General features: G+C 43.4%; 1 protein-coding gene across 8 annotated transcripts in view; it reads left to right on the plus strand.

The window, feature by feature from the left end:
* The window catches only part of Ppfibp2 (PPFIB scaffold protein 2), a 147,119-nt gene that overhangs the window by 70,462 nt on the left and 62,249 nt on the right, over positions 1-14,408 (plus strand). The gene's annotated exons all lie outside the window — the stretch shown is intronic.

Here is a 14,408-nt window from a genome sequence, read left to right on the forward strand (position 1 = left end):
GCTGGACTCAGTCATGGTGGGTAGAGGCAGGCAGATGCCAGATTACACAGAATGGTGATGGCCATGTAGGGGCCATGAGTGACAGCGGTTTGTAATGATGGGGTTTGTAGTGAGGAAGCAACATGGGGTCCAGCGTGAGGTCTAACTTTTATTTTGAGAAGATCATTGTAACTGTGATGTGGTGTATGGTAAGCTGTGCTGGGAAAGCAAGGCAGCTGAGACATGATTAGAGAGTTGGATGGCTGATAGGAGTCAGCTAGTGACAGCCTTCATTTAGCTAAGCCCAAGGAAGGCAAGGGCATGGTGATTGCTGGTATCTTAGTTAGTGGTTGGGCAGCCTGGTCTTGAGCCATTTTCTGTCTCTTAGTCCTGTTCCTTTATCAGTTTGGCCAAAAATGCAAAGCATGATTGGTTCAGAATGCAACAGAAATCCTGTCTGTGCTCAGCCTCTGCAGGGAGTGGGCATCCCAGCCACCAGAGGACATGCCAACACAACCAGACAAGGTTTTTAGCAAGCATTGGCACTGTCCTAAGCTTTTAAAAAGCCATGCTCCTGGAGAAAGCTAGGAAGCATACTTACGATTTAGTCTTTGTTTCATCATTTCCAGATGAAGCCTTTAATTGAGAGGGTCTGCAATTCACTGTGTGCCTGGGAAAGTAGGAGCCACATCTGGACCCCTGTATGGATGCTGGGACTGGTCCTTTGTCACAAGGCGGAATGAGATGGTTCTGCCTGCTCCAAGACATAGGGTATGAGTCCTGGTACCTGTAAAGTTTGCTGGTGAACTCTGACACAGGTGACAACTCCAGAAACCCCTCACAGGGCCCATAGTGAATGTAGTTCTTTTCCTTTTAGGATTCGCAGAGTGATTGACAGCAGGACATCAAACACTGCGTATGGGATGTATTCTCTGGTGGATTGGTTCCTTTCTTTACCCCTAATCTTTGTGCCAGACTTTTTAATCTCCCCAAACCAGAAGATGCTCCTACTGTGTGCAGACTTGGCCACGAGCCTCTGGGACTCACCTTCAGTGTGGAGGAGGAAGTTCAGCCTCTTGAGTGTCTCTGTTCTTCAGGCTTTTGTCCCAGTCCATTTTCAACCTACCTTTTTCATTTCATGCTTTAGTCACCCCCAAGTATATATTTTCTGTTTTCATTTTTTATAGTTTTACTTTTTGTTTTTGAAGCTTTCTCTCAGCTATCTTCCTCTGTAATCCCCACCTTCTTTATCTGCTTCCATTCGGCCCCTTGTTGACAACCTTTCCTTTACTGACCACTTAGTCCCTCTAGGAACGCTCCAGACCAAGTGCCCCGCTCTCACCACCTTTTCGTGTGCTTGTGCAGCGAACAGCTTTCTCTGAGCTTACGATTTTGAATTCTTTCTCTTTGATTCTTCCATGCATAAGAGGTAGGTTCCAGAGGAAGAGATACCTGTTTGAACTATGAGCTAGTGTACATTGTAGGAACCTTGCCCTTTGACCTCAGGCAAGAGGGTAATGGCTTATAGGGGTCAAGTAGTACCAGTCTCTCATTTACGAAGCCCAGGAGAAGTCAGAACGAAGTTAAAATGTACTGTGTTGAGATGCTGTTAGCAAGAAGGAGAAAGTGTAAAAGGAGCAGGCTTGAATGGTGGTTGCTATGTAGAAGCTACTAGGAGCTTAGCCTCTAGTTCATTCTTTGAACAGACCAAGCTAAGCACTAGGTGATTTCTGCTACAAGTACCCAGCGGCCCTCATCCCCTCAGCTGTCTGCTCCGTGACTCATCAGCAGTTTGCATGTGTCCTGCACTGAGATGGGTAGATCCAGCCCACATAACTATGAAGGAGTCTCTGAAGACTGATCCCAGCCCACTGCCCTCTGAGCAGGGGTTCATTTTCCCAGGAACTCTAAACAGTGATGTGAGCTTTCCCACTGCTGCCTGACTTCAACACCTTGAGTGTGTAGGAAAATCACCCTACAGTCAGTCACAGAACAGAATCACCCGAGTGTGCCATGCAGTTTGCCTTAATTCTATTAAAATGTGAACACACTTAAGCCATAAACATAAAATCTTATTCTGTGCCATTGCAAACTCAAATGGTTGATCCAGTAGTGTGGTCACTTGGCAAGAGTTGCAAAGACAGACAGACACACAGGTAGCTGACTTACCTTTCATTCATTTAGACTGTAGTTGTCCTTAAAGATATAGCCAGCAGCTCCTGTGATAGGCCACATCTCCTGGTTAATATCACAGATCATGGATTCAGACTCCCGGCATTCATATCTCACCTTTGGGGACATTGGACAATGTGTATATGTAACTTCCCCAGAACTCCACTTCCCTGACTGTAAAATAGAAATGGATAATTAAGCTCATGTAAAGTACTTAGAATGCATGTCACAGATGCTAGATATGGGATGATCAGTTTGTAGTTAACATACTCAATAAGCCTGCCTACCAAGCTCCCCATTGTTGTTTAGGAGCTAGAATTTGGCCATCTCTGACTTCCTGTACCCATGACTTCTGTCTGCTTGTTCCTTATTGAGAGACACTGACCACTCTACCTAGTGAAATCATGTGAAGTGACATCTTGCCAGGGTCTTCGGTTGAGTGCCTAGTAGGTCCCAGATAGCAGCATAGGGATTGGTAGTTTGATGGCTGGCAGCCCCCTTTAGGCATCCTGTGGCAGCTCCTTCGTGTCTATTCTTAACTGATGTCATTACTGACTTCATGGGGACAGGGTGAGGGGCAAGTTGAGATGAACCTTTCATCTTCCTTCCCTTCTCAAAGTCTAACCATGCTCAACTGCTATTACTTCTGAACTTCCTTCTGTTTCTGGAGCTAGGGTCTTCTCTCTTAGCCAAGGCTATCTCAGTGTCTATCGGACCGTGCTCTGCTCCAGCTCTTTCTAGTCTTTTGTTTCTTTTCTCACTGGTTCCCTGCTTGCTCCATTGCTCTTTAAGGACACAGTTTTTCTTTTCTTCCTTTTTTTTTCTTTGCTTTTCTCTTCTATTTTTTTTTTTAAGTTATGGTTTCTTTGTGTAGTCTTAGCTGTCCTGGAACTCACTCTGTAGACTAGGCTGGCCTTGTCTCTATTCCTCCTTGCCTCCACTTGTGAGCACACTGCCCTTGACCCTACTGTCACCTTTAAAATTTCCCTGTGCAATGCTTCTGCTGTATGTACTTTTAAAGCAACTTTTCTATCCATTTCCTCCTGAATTTATTATCATCTTTAAAGTCTCATGTAGGCCAACCTGGTCTTAAACTAACCACTGATTGATGACTATGAACTTCTGATCATCCTGCCTCTACTTCCCAAGTGCTGAGATAACAGGTATGTGCCACCACATCCTGTTTATACAGTCCTGGGGATCGAGCCCAGGGCTTTCTTTGTGCATGCTGGGTGAGCATACTACTGACTAACCTATCACTCCAGTCCCTACCTTTACCTACTTGAGGATCTTGTAAGACTGCTGTCCTTTCTATAAAAGTTTAGCTGTCTAAGAGGCACCAGGCAATTAACTATGGTGCCTTCAGATAGCTAAAACACAGTGTTTATTCCACCCCCGACTCCAGCACTTAGTGCTGCTGCCCTGTCCCTGATGGTGTTTTCAATAATGAGTCACCTTGTCTACCTGAACTAGCAAGATGAAGAAAGCCTTCAGAGTCTCTTCTCCTCCTCCCCCTCCTGGGTTTAGCATCAGCCTTTCATATGGTATTGGCACACATGTGCAAATGCCACTTCTCCAGTTCCTTGCTTTGAGTTTCTTATGTATCCAGCTACCTATAAATGATGTTCAGCAGTAGCCAGAGCTGAGCCATGTTTATAACTTTGGGACGAGATCTTGGTAAATCACACGAGTTTCTTTCCAATTGCATGTTACCTGGAAGATGAGCGTGGAGCCTCACTCCATCCTTTGCTTGGAAAGCTTGGGAATTCATAAGCCTGAAGGATAGTGATTATCATGACCTCAAAGCCCGTTTGTCTTGGGAAGGCTGTTTCCAAGTGTGCTGCTGTTCTGTTCTCCCAGAAGTCTTTTATTGCCTCAGACCTAATCCTGTAAGTGGGGCCTCCTCTACAAAGACTATTCTGCCCTTTGAAGGTAGAAGTTTATTCATCTCTTCCCCATGTCCTTGCTGTTGCTGTACACACACAACTTTCTCTGATAGTATTTATTATACCTGTTAAGATGCTCAGTAATACCTTAGTCATTGAATAAGTGCATGAGTGAAGGATGATGACACTATCATTGGTTAACCAAGAAGCTATTTAATTTATTACTTGTGGATCTATTGGATTTCCTAAAGGTGGGTATTTACATCACTGGATGATGAGAATCCCAACCAAATAGAGGAGGGCAGAAGGGTTAAGGTTAGGCTAGGATCGTCTTTGCTAGACTGATGGTAGCTAGAGTTGGCTTCCGTTCTATGTTCGAATTGCAGTTTACCTCTGTACCAAAGATAAGATACTAGATTGTAAAGAAAGTAGACTTTTTCTTGGGAGTAAATGAGGTTTATGACCTCAGGAAGCCAAGAAATGTGGGAGATATTTTTCTATGTGCAGGGCTGTACCCATATTGTTTGGTTACCTTGGTAATTTGGGGGTTGTATTGTAAATATATTAACTGGGGATGGGCACCTCATGGTCAGTTGTTCTTTGCTTTTTGAACAGTTGTGGTTGCTGTGCAAAGAAGCTTCTTTGATAAAGTCTGAGAGCTACTCTTTATCTGTGGATAAAAGGATAGGTATTTAGGATGTTGGGAATTGTATTAGTTTAGGAAATTGACAATAGTAGACTTTCCTCTCAGTTCCATGCCTCACCAGCGACAGGGAGTTGGCCAGGTTTACGGTACCAGGCAGGAATTCCCTAAGGTCTGTGTGCTGGCTGTTTTTAAAGGCTTTCATGGAATGGTTGTGTTTGGTACCTTTCTTTATTATATGAGAAATACCTGTTCCAAACAATTTAAGGATTTGAGGATTTCTGCTGGCTCACAGTTTGCGGGTACTGTCCACTGTGTCAGGGAAGATATGTCAATAGGAGAATGAGGTAGCTGGTCACATTGCATCCAAAGTCAGGAAGCAGACAGAGACAAGTACAGTTTATAATGATTACAATTAGAATTTCAATAGCTTTCAATGATTAGTCATGAAAGCCTGAGTTTGGGGGAGCTGGGGAGATGGCTTAGGAGGAAATCAGGCTTTCAGTGAAAACTCAAGGACCTGAGTTCAAGTTCCAAGAACTTAGAAAAAGCCACTTTCTCCTTTCTATTCATTCTTGGAGCCCAGCCCAAGGAATGGTGCTGTCCATCGTTAGGGTGGGTTTTCTTCCCTCAGTTAACACAATCTAGAAACTCCCTCATAGACATGCCAGAAATCTGTCTCCAAAATGATTCTAGATCCTGTCAAGTTGATGGCATTAACCATTACAGTATAGCTTTCGAAATTCAGCTGTAGTTTTAGTAGCTCTGACATTTCTCCTGAAGCCCTGAAGCACTGAAGCATTGTGACTCATTGATGCTTGACCTTTAGAACTTGGCATGCTCTTCTGTCTAGGCAGCCTAGAAGTAATAACTTGTTTCTTTTACTTTCACATTCATCTTAAAGCACATGTTGTCTAAGTGGCTAAGGAAGAATTGGGCATAGTAGTACCTGCTTCTAATTTCAGCACTTAGGATGATGAGGCAGGAAGATCATAAGTTCAAGGCCAGCCTAGGACTATACAGCAAGACCCTGTCACAATAAAATTCTTTTCAAGAAACTGCCCAGTGTGATATACTCAAAATCTCAGTATATTTACAGGTAAAGTGCTTTGATATGAGTAAACATAGCCTGACCAGTTGGAGAAGTGTATGCTCTCTAACAAGGATCTTGGAACTACAGTCCAGGGTTTATAGGAAGCGCTGAAGGAGCTGGAGCTCCAACTTGCTAAGTCTGAAGACCTTGATATTTGATATCAAGGCAGGAGCACAGATATACTCCGACAACTTTAAAGAAGTAGCTTTGGAAAGCCACTCTTGGTTCTGAAAGTGACATGATGACCAGAGCTATTGTTGAGGGTCTGTCTTAGGGTTTTTCCACACTCCTTAGTGTTTTCCTACATACCAATGACACCTCCTATGGATCTGCCTTGCCCCATTTAATATGTCATTAAACTCAGTCAAGTACAGCACTGGTGGTAGTCTCTTGGATGTGCCAATCAAGGAATGATACAGAACTGTTTTTACTCAGCATCCCTGAGAATGTACCAGAGTATGTATTAAATGAAGGTTGTGCTCTCCCAATAGATACTGGACAGGCTATAACAGTCATGTCTTTGGGATTCACCCCAGCCATGAATGGCATCAAATACTCAAATGCCATCCAAAACTCCATAAAGAGCTGTACATAGTTAGCTGAATCCCTTGGTCAGAAGACAGGTTAGGGACAAGTAAACATCGATAACCCACTATAGTTAGTGATGGCTTTGAAGAGGCTCCTGGGTGGGGGTGGGGTGGGGGTAGTGGTGGTGGTGGTGGTGGTGGTGGTGGTGGCGGCATGATTTAGTTGGTCTAAAGTTTAGATCAGAACAGAAGTAAAACTATGATTTTTCTTTTGAAGTGTGTATGTCTGTGCACCTAGAGGCCAGAAGATAATATCGTTAGATGTCATGCTGTCTCTCAGTTCTCCACCTTATTCCTTTGAGGTAACATCCCTCACTGAACCTCATGGGATTTTGGCTAGGCTGGTGGCCAGCAAGGTCCAACAATTCTCCTGTCTCCATTTTACTTCTGCTTCCCAGACTGTGGGCTATAGGCATGTGCTCAGCCTTGCCTGGCCTTTTAGATGAGTCCTGGAGATTTGAACCGAGGTCGTCGTGCTTTCATGGAAAGCTCAGTTTACCTACCAAGTCATCCTCTAGCCCCTCAAATTTCATCTTCTATGACTACTGAAATTCTTACTGCATTATCGTAAACATGTATGTGGCACAGAGTACTTAGAGCACACAGCAAAATGTTTGTAAAGAGGAAAAAATTGTGGCCATAAATATCTGACTCAAACCACAGGCACCTTCTCGGGGCAGTGGAGAAGTGAACGTGTCTTCAGCTGTGTGTGCCACGGGCATGACTCCAGTCCTCGGCCAGCAGTGCATTCTGTGTGGCCATTCGGATCTTTCTTATTTTCCTTTCCAGCCTGAAAACATTTGGTTATTGTTCCTGTGGGTTGTTTGTACGGATCTTTATAGATACTTCTTAGATGTCCTGATCAGAACTACTGCCTCTTGTTCTCTTGAACAAAGTGGGGGAGTTAATTAAAACTCTCAGGAGTGGGAATTAACAGCCTCTAACCGAACCTTGGTCTCTGGGCTTAGTTAGACAAAGCTGTTTAAATGATTCCCATACTCTTCTGAGCATTCAGAGGCTGTTTATCATGCTGAGGAATTAGGAAAGCTTCCTGCTCTAAAAAGCACCCTGCACTTTTATTCCCACATGTTTTTATGTATGCTGACCCTCGCTGCTCTGTGGACAATCATGTTTTTACTGAATGAACTGGATATCTGAGATGAGGTGACTTGCTTGAGATGGCAGCCTGCCTCCTAAAACGTCCTGGTTTGTCCTCTGACAGCTGAGGAGGGGCAGTAGGAACTCTGAGAATGAACGTGTAAGCCCCTGTAACATATTAGGGTTCAGTTGGACAGTGGGTGGGTGGGGTCCAGAGAACCTGCAGCTTTGAGTCTCAGAGCTCCCCGACCTGCCCATGTGTTCAGCTGCGCAGGACATGCGTGCTCTTTCATCATACCTTTTAATAGGTAGGCTTACATTCTTATTTACCTATCATTGTACATCATCATTTCACCTTTCTCTTTTGGACTTTAGTTTCTGTTTATTTCTTGTTCTCTTCTACCTTTTTTTTTCTCCTCCCACCCCACCCTAGTACATGCCTCTGGGTCAGTTTATTCTTGTATTCATCTCTGTCTTCACCTTCCTGGAGGCAGACAGGTGGTGGATGGAAAGCCAGCCTTTCTGCACACAAAGGAGATTCACTTCCCCTTTAATCCCAGTAGATCCCACATGGACATGCCCAGAGCCACATATTAGCCCTTGATATGCTAATCCTGGGTTTAACTGCAGTGGTTTTAGAACTGACTGCCTGGTTTTAAAAATTACCAGCCTAAGCAAATCTAGCAAGAGAAGTCAGAATTCCTTTGTAATTCAGTATTATATGCAAATTGCGGGAATTCTTTCCTATAAATCTGTTTCTAGAGGAGTAAACTTCACTGATCACACTGAGACAGACACATTAGCAAGGCTTTGGTTACAAATGACAGAAACTTAGTTTGAACTAGTGCAGGGACTAACAGGAAGGCTCAGGGCACCATCCTGGTCGTTTGGATGATTCATATTCTCTCTCTCTCTCTCTCTCTCTCTCTCTCTCTCTCTCTCTCTCTCTCTCTGTGTGTGTGTGTGTGTGTGTGTTTTAAAGATTTTAAATATTTTATGTGTATGTATGTTTTATGTGTGTGTATCTAAGCTTATATACCACATGAGTGAAGGTGCCCATGGAGGCCAGAAGGGGGCACCAGATTTATTGGATCTGCAGGTAAGCTTTTTAATGTTGATGTAGGGAAATGAACCTGGACCCTCTGCAAAGCAGCAAGTGCTCTTAACCACTGATCCATTTCTCTAGCCTCTAAGACTTGAATTTTAAGGGATGGAGTCCCTGAGTCTTTACCCTGTCTTTGAAAAGGACAGATGTGGTTTGTCTTTAAAGATGATAGTGAAACTTTACAAGTTCTTGATGACAAGCATACAAGAAATCTTTAGAGACCCTTCACTCTTTGTTCTAATTGAATTCAGTGATGTGGGGGTGTGTGTGGCATGTTTTACTGTGTGCAACATTACTTAGTTAAAATGCAAGGGACTGAGGAATGCTCTTCCACAGTCTAAGTTCATACAGATGCTCCCCCCACCCCCGCTCCCAGTATTTTTAGGTAATTACCTCAACTTACAGTATTAAAAGTTTTTGTTTTTAGCATTTATATCTATCAATATGTCTATCTATCTATCTATCTATCTATCTATCTATCTATCTATCTATCTCTATTATACAACATGGCGTATATATAGATAGCAAAGGACAACTTTCAAGAGTCAGGGTTTTTGCCTTTTACCATGTGGATCTTAGCAAACTCAGGTCATCAGGCCTGGCAGCAAGTACTTTTACCCCCTGAGCAACTTTGTCAGTCTAAGAAGAAGTATTTTTTAAGAAACTCAAACACCCTTCCGCTGCTCGCCCCTCCTCCAGTCTGAGGCCTGCGGGTAAGTGCACCCAGGAGCCCCCCAGACACATTCTGGGGGATCCATAGAACCCATAGCCAGCGCTAGCACGCCCCGTCCGCCGCTCGCCCCTCCTGCAGTCTGAGGCCTGCGGAATGATCAGCCTTGGTGTATCTACTCAACAAGCAAGCTGGGCAGACCTGCTCAAACCTCTGAGGTCCGTGAATTCCATCTGGAGGCAGCGAAGACACAGCATCAGAGGATTGTCAACTTGCTCCCCCCCCCCCCCACTCCTCTTCTAATATCTCAACGCCCATAATCAGCTTGAAGAAGCTAATGATGAGTCAGCGCCCCTATTCCCTGGGCATGGGGACTAAGGTGGTAAATGTTGGGCTGTCTCCCTAGGGAAAAGTAGTGGTTTTGTCGGAATAGAGAGGATTAGCTAGGGTTTATTGCATAGCCATAACCTATTAGTAGAAATCTGTATAATTAATATCAAGATGAAGATATAAATTCTTAAATGGCACCAATTTACTTTGTTTACAAATTTTAAGGTTTTCATTGGCATGAGCTTCTTAGTGATATAAGAGTGAGATGAATATTGTTACTCTCATAGGCATTGTACCAGTATAACACACTTAGGAATACAAAGCTTAGACCCAGTCCTTCTTTAACTTTTTTAACTGATTTGAGATGGTCAGCCTGTGAGTTAAGGGACTATAGCAAATTCATGACTTGGAGTTTATTATAAGGGTGTTCTCTATGTTTTATTTAGAAATAGCTGAGTGGAGTTAACAGGCAACACTCCAGATTACCTTACATGGATAGCTGGTTTTCAAAACATCAGAAATCCTTAGAATTGACATGACAAACATTTCAGTATTAATGTTCATTTTCATTAGAGACCTGTCTGCTCCGGACAGCTTCCTATGTTAAATTCTAAGAAGAAATTGAGCATCCTTGGAGTTACTCCAGTTGTGGTGAGACAGCCACTAGGCAAGAATTGCCACTTTCCTTCTACAGACAAATTACTGTCCAGAAAAGGACACACTTGCAGAATAGTCGACTGATTATATCTGCCTAGACAGAGTAATCAGCCCTTAATAATTCTGCAGCACTAAGGTCTGTCAGATGATCCTGGGCCAGAAGGCAGAAGAACAGATGCTCCAACGTTTTGAAGTAGAGCGAGTGTCCAGGTGTTCAGAGGTCTCTATAAATTGGCTAAGTTTTAGAAGCTATGCTTTGTGCTTCCCACAATTATAGTCAACTCAGTCATTCTGGATTTCTGATGGGGTTGAAAACTTATAGCTATTTACTTTGAGAGAAAAGATCTGAGTGTATGGTCATCAGCTGACATTCATCCTAAAGCCAAGGAAAAAGCCAGGTTCAGAACTAAGTGTTTTAGTTAGGATAGATGACAGAGGTGCTGGTTAGTCAACAAAAGGATGGACTGGGTATTAGGACTATCTTGTACCTCACTGGTACAAATAGGCATAATTATGCTCTAATTGTATTTTGAGAGAAAAGTTTCCTTTTAACAGGAAGGGTGATGTGTAGTAGGAGCTAAGGTGGGAGGAGTACTGAGAGGAAGAAAAGGAGTAAGAAGAGGAGAAGAAGAAGGAGAGGAGAAGCTAGGTGATGAAAGAGAGATAGAGGGGGGAGACAGGGAAGCAGATGTTCATGTATCTCCACCAGTCAAAGATAGTTGATATATCTAGGTTGGGTAGTGGGTTACACCTCTGATTGAACAATAACAAACTTATAAAGCCTATGATTAACATTTCTTAAAAAAATGTATAAATGCAAAATGAAAAGGGGGCATGGGATAGGGGTTTTCTAAGGGGGGGGGGAATGGGGAAACGGGATGGTATCTGAAGTGTAAATGAAAGATCTAATAAAAAATAAAAAAAAAATTTTAGTTATTTACAAAAGACATTAAAAATTATGAATGTATTTAAAAAAAAAAAAAAAAGAAAAAAGAAACTCAAACACTATGGCTGAAGTCTCATCAGCCTTTAACTCATCCATGCCCTTCTGTAGCTTCATCACTTTTCCAGAAGAACTGTGAAGGCTGTGAGGTAGCCTGGAAGCTTCTGTTCTCCCTTACACATGACAATAGCTGTGGAGCTGGGCTGCATTTCCCCATCATGCCACGGGGACACTTTTGTATTTCGCTTTGTTTATTACCCATCCTGTATTTCTATGCTAGGCAAAAATCTGAGCCTTATGTTTTGAATGCTGCAAGTTGGTTCATATTATGGGCGAGATAGCTTTTGTTTAACTACTTCCCTAGAGACATCTTTCTATTATGAGAGTAGTCACACAGTCAGTAAAACAATACCCAAACCAAATTTTATAGCTGAGCTATCCCCAAATTAAGCTCCATAGAACAGAATGCATGCTAATTTACTACACAGTAATTTGAGTATATGATCTACTTGCTTCATAGTTCTTTATCTATTAAATGAGTATAAACCTAGTGTTCATTTCATGAGTTCATAGGAAGAAATACACGAATGACTGTGTGTGAAGTTTTGTGAGCAGTCCCTGGCTTCTGCTATGCCAAGGCCTGCTGTGTACTGAGGATTCTGTGCTTGGACAGTAAATACTGTGTTGATCTCCCAGCGCTGCTGTGACCTTTGCTGTGTGTATTATCCTTACATCTATTTTGTAAGCATCCCAGGAAAGCAGTGAGTTTTATGACTGAGCTCTGTTTACAGTATCGTTCAAGACATAGTTTATCCCATTACACAAAGTCTCTCTGTGAAAACCTGAGTGATTCCTTTCTTGCCCGGGACTAGGTGGACCTCCCTTAGGTGGTCAGTTTGATTTCTAGACAGTGAAATCTAACTATGTAGCCCAGGCTGGCCTTATATGATCCTCCTTACTCAGTCTACCAGCTTCCTGTGTGTGCAGCTTTTAACACATTGTGTTCCTTCTGCTTCTACTGTCCGGTAGACTGACTTGTACCTGTAGTGATTCCAACTGTGTGCTGCAGACTTTATGGCAGACATTTTCTGTACTAACTGAACTTACAACTCTAACTTATTTTCTACCCATAACTTTTGGGTTGGTTAGTACAAATGGCTGCTGCAGCGGGTGCCTGTACAGGTAGACCTTGCATTATAATGAGGGACTGGTTTGAATGACTTTTGTTATTAACTCAGCTAGTAGGCACTGTTCCCAGAAATGACCAGAGGTCCAGACAGGAGAATATCTATGCAAGAACCACTTGAGTTCTATGAGTGCCACCTGCCTGGGTTTCCTAGGTCTCTCACTGTTGGGGGTCAGAGTTTAGCCATGGTGTCAGTGGTACACAGTGTGGGAGAGTAAGAACCTTAACTATTTATGGACATGGGGATGTGTGGGATACATAGGATAATCACAGAACGACCCAGGAACAAAGGCGCAGAGAATGAGGTAGACTCTGGGCATCGCACAAACTGGTTTCCCATGGGAAGCCTTAATTGGTGGGTTTAAAGGGAGCAGATGTAAGATCCAGCCAAAGAGATAGCAAGTGTCTAAATAGTGTCTCTGCAAGAAGTGGTGGGAAGAGAGGCTTCGGAGTTATCACTGGTTTCCCAGTCAGAGCCATTCTGGATTTGTAGAGTACTCAAGCTGTCAGTGGTGACTGAACCTTACTGATGGTATGGGAAAGTTAGGCTTAGATTTAGAAATAGATGCTAACAGCTGGGCCTGGTGGTACATCCCTGTGATCCCAGGACTCAGGAGGCTAAGGAAGGATTGCAGTAAATTCAGGACCAGCTTGGCCTGCATGGTAAAGGCCAGACTGAGATATATGATGAAACCCTGTCTCACACAAAACAAAAATGGTGTCTTTCTTTGTGGGTAGAGGGAGGTCAGTTCTAGAAAATCACACTGACCACCTAGGAGAGGTCTACCTGGGAAAGAAACAAAGGGAACATAAAATGTAGCATTTACTATGGGACAGACTATAAATGACTGAATACAGCACAGTGGCCGTGGGGATTTGCTAGAGTCTCCTTTAGCCCTTGGTCTTCTCTTATCTACTTCCTGTTGGACAAGTTGTGACTCTCTGGATGGATGGTGTCATTTATAAATGTGGCGTTAAATACACAATTCAAAAACGCATTGTCGCCGGGCGGTGGTGGCGCACGCCTTTAGTCCCAGCACTTCGGAGACAGAGGCAGGCGGATTTCTGAGTTCGAGGCCAGCTTGGTCTACAGAGTGAGTTCCAGGATAGCCAGGACTACACAGAGAAACCCTGTCTTGAAAAAAACCAAAAAAAAAAAAAAAAAAAAAAAAAAAAAAAACCCAAAATCAAATACACATTGTCATTTGGGTGACTAGCAACTTTCTCTCAGTCTTCTGAAAAGACCCATTATGAGCCTTTTAGCAAGAGAATGTGTCCTGCTGCTAAAAGTTGTCTTCTTATCTAGTCAGAAAAAAAACAAAACAGTGCTGATTGTGACTCATCTCTGGATGCTGGGGAGAGCCTGCCATGTGGGAGTGCCTAGAGTATCAGCTACTCCAGTCACAGTGAACTGCCATTCACAAAGAAGCCATTGTGACAATGAAGGTCCTTTGTCTATGGCATGAAAGAAACTCTATAACAGTGGATGAGATGGTGCAGGTTTCAGCTGGAAGAAAGGAGAGTGGTGTCACCAGGTGCCATGTGCCATCTTAACTGTGCCCGGCACACCTGTCTGGGAAGTGCCCCAGGCTCAGGCCACTACTGTCCCTTCAACAGAAACCCAGTGCTTTTCTCTCTAGTGAGACTCCATTTTGCAAAATGCTTAGTCCTCATGCTGTTCTAGGTTGGGAGTGGTTCTGTCACTTGTTCATCACCTGGAATGAAGTTCAGCTGAGGAGGTGCTCTTCCTCACAGAGTAAGGTTGGAGAGCCCATCCTCCAAGTTGAAATGTAGGGAGAGATAAACTTTATGATAAGATGGGCCAACCCTAGGCCTCTCGGACCTGCCCTTTTGCACAATTGTGCTTTTTTCTGGTGATAAACACCTCCCTCAGGAATTGATCCCTGACACTGGACCGGCCCAGATTATCAGGGTAACAGTTTTCCCACTGAGCAAGATCTACTTTTTCAGACAGGCAGCCCTCTGCACATCTGGTTGTGGACCTTTGGTTTCAGCCTTTTATTCAGCGCAGAGGCAGTAAGCCAGTTCCTGCATCTGG

This window comes from Arvicanthis niloticus, chromosome 1 (genome assembly GCF_011762505.2).
Source record: "Arvicanthis niloticus isolate mArvNil1 chromosome 1, mArvNil1.pat.X, whole genome shotgun sequence".
In the NCBI taxonomy this organism is placed as follows: Eukaryota; Metazoa; Chordata; class Mammalia; order Rodentia; family Muridae; genus Arvicanthis; species Arvicanthis niloticus.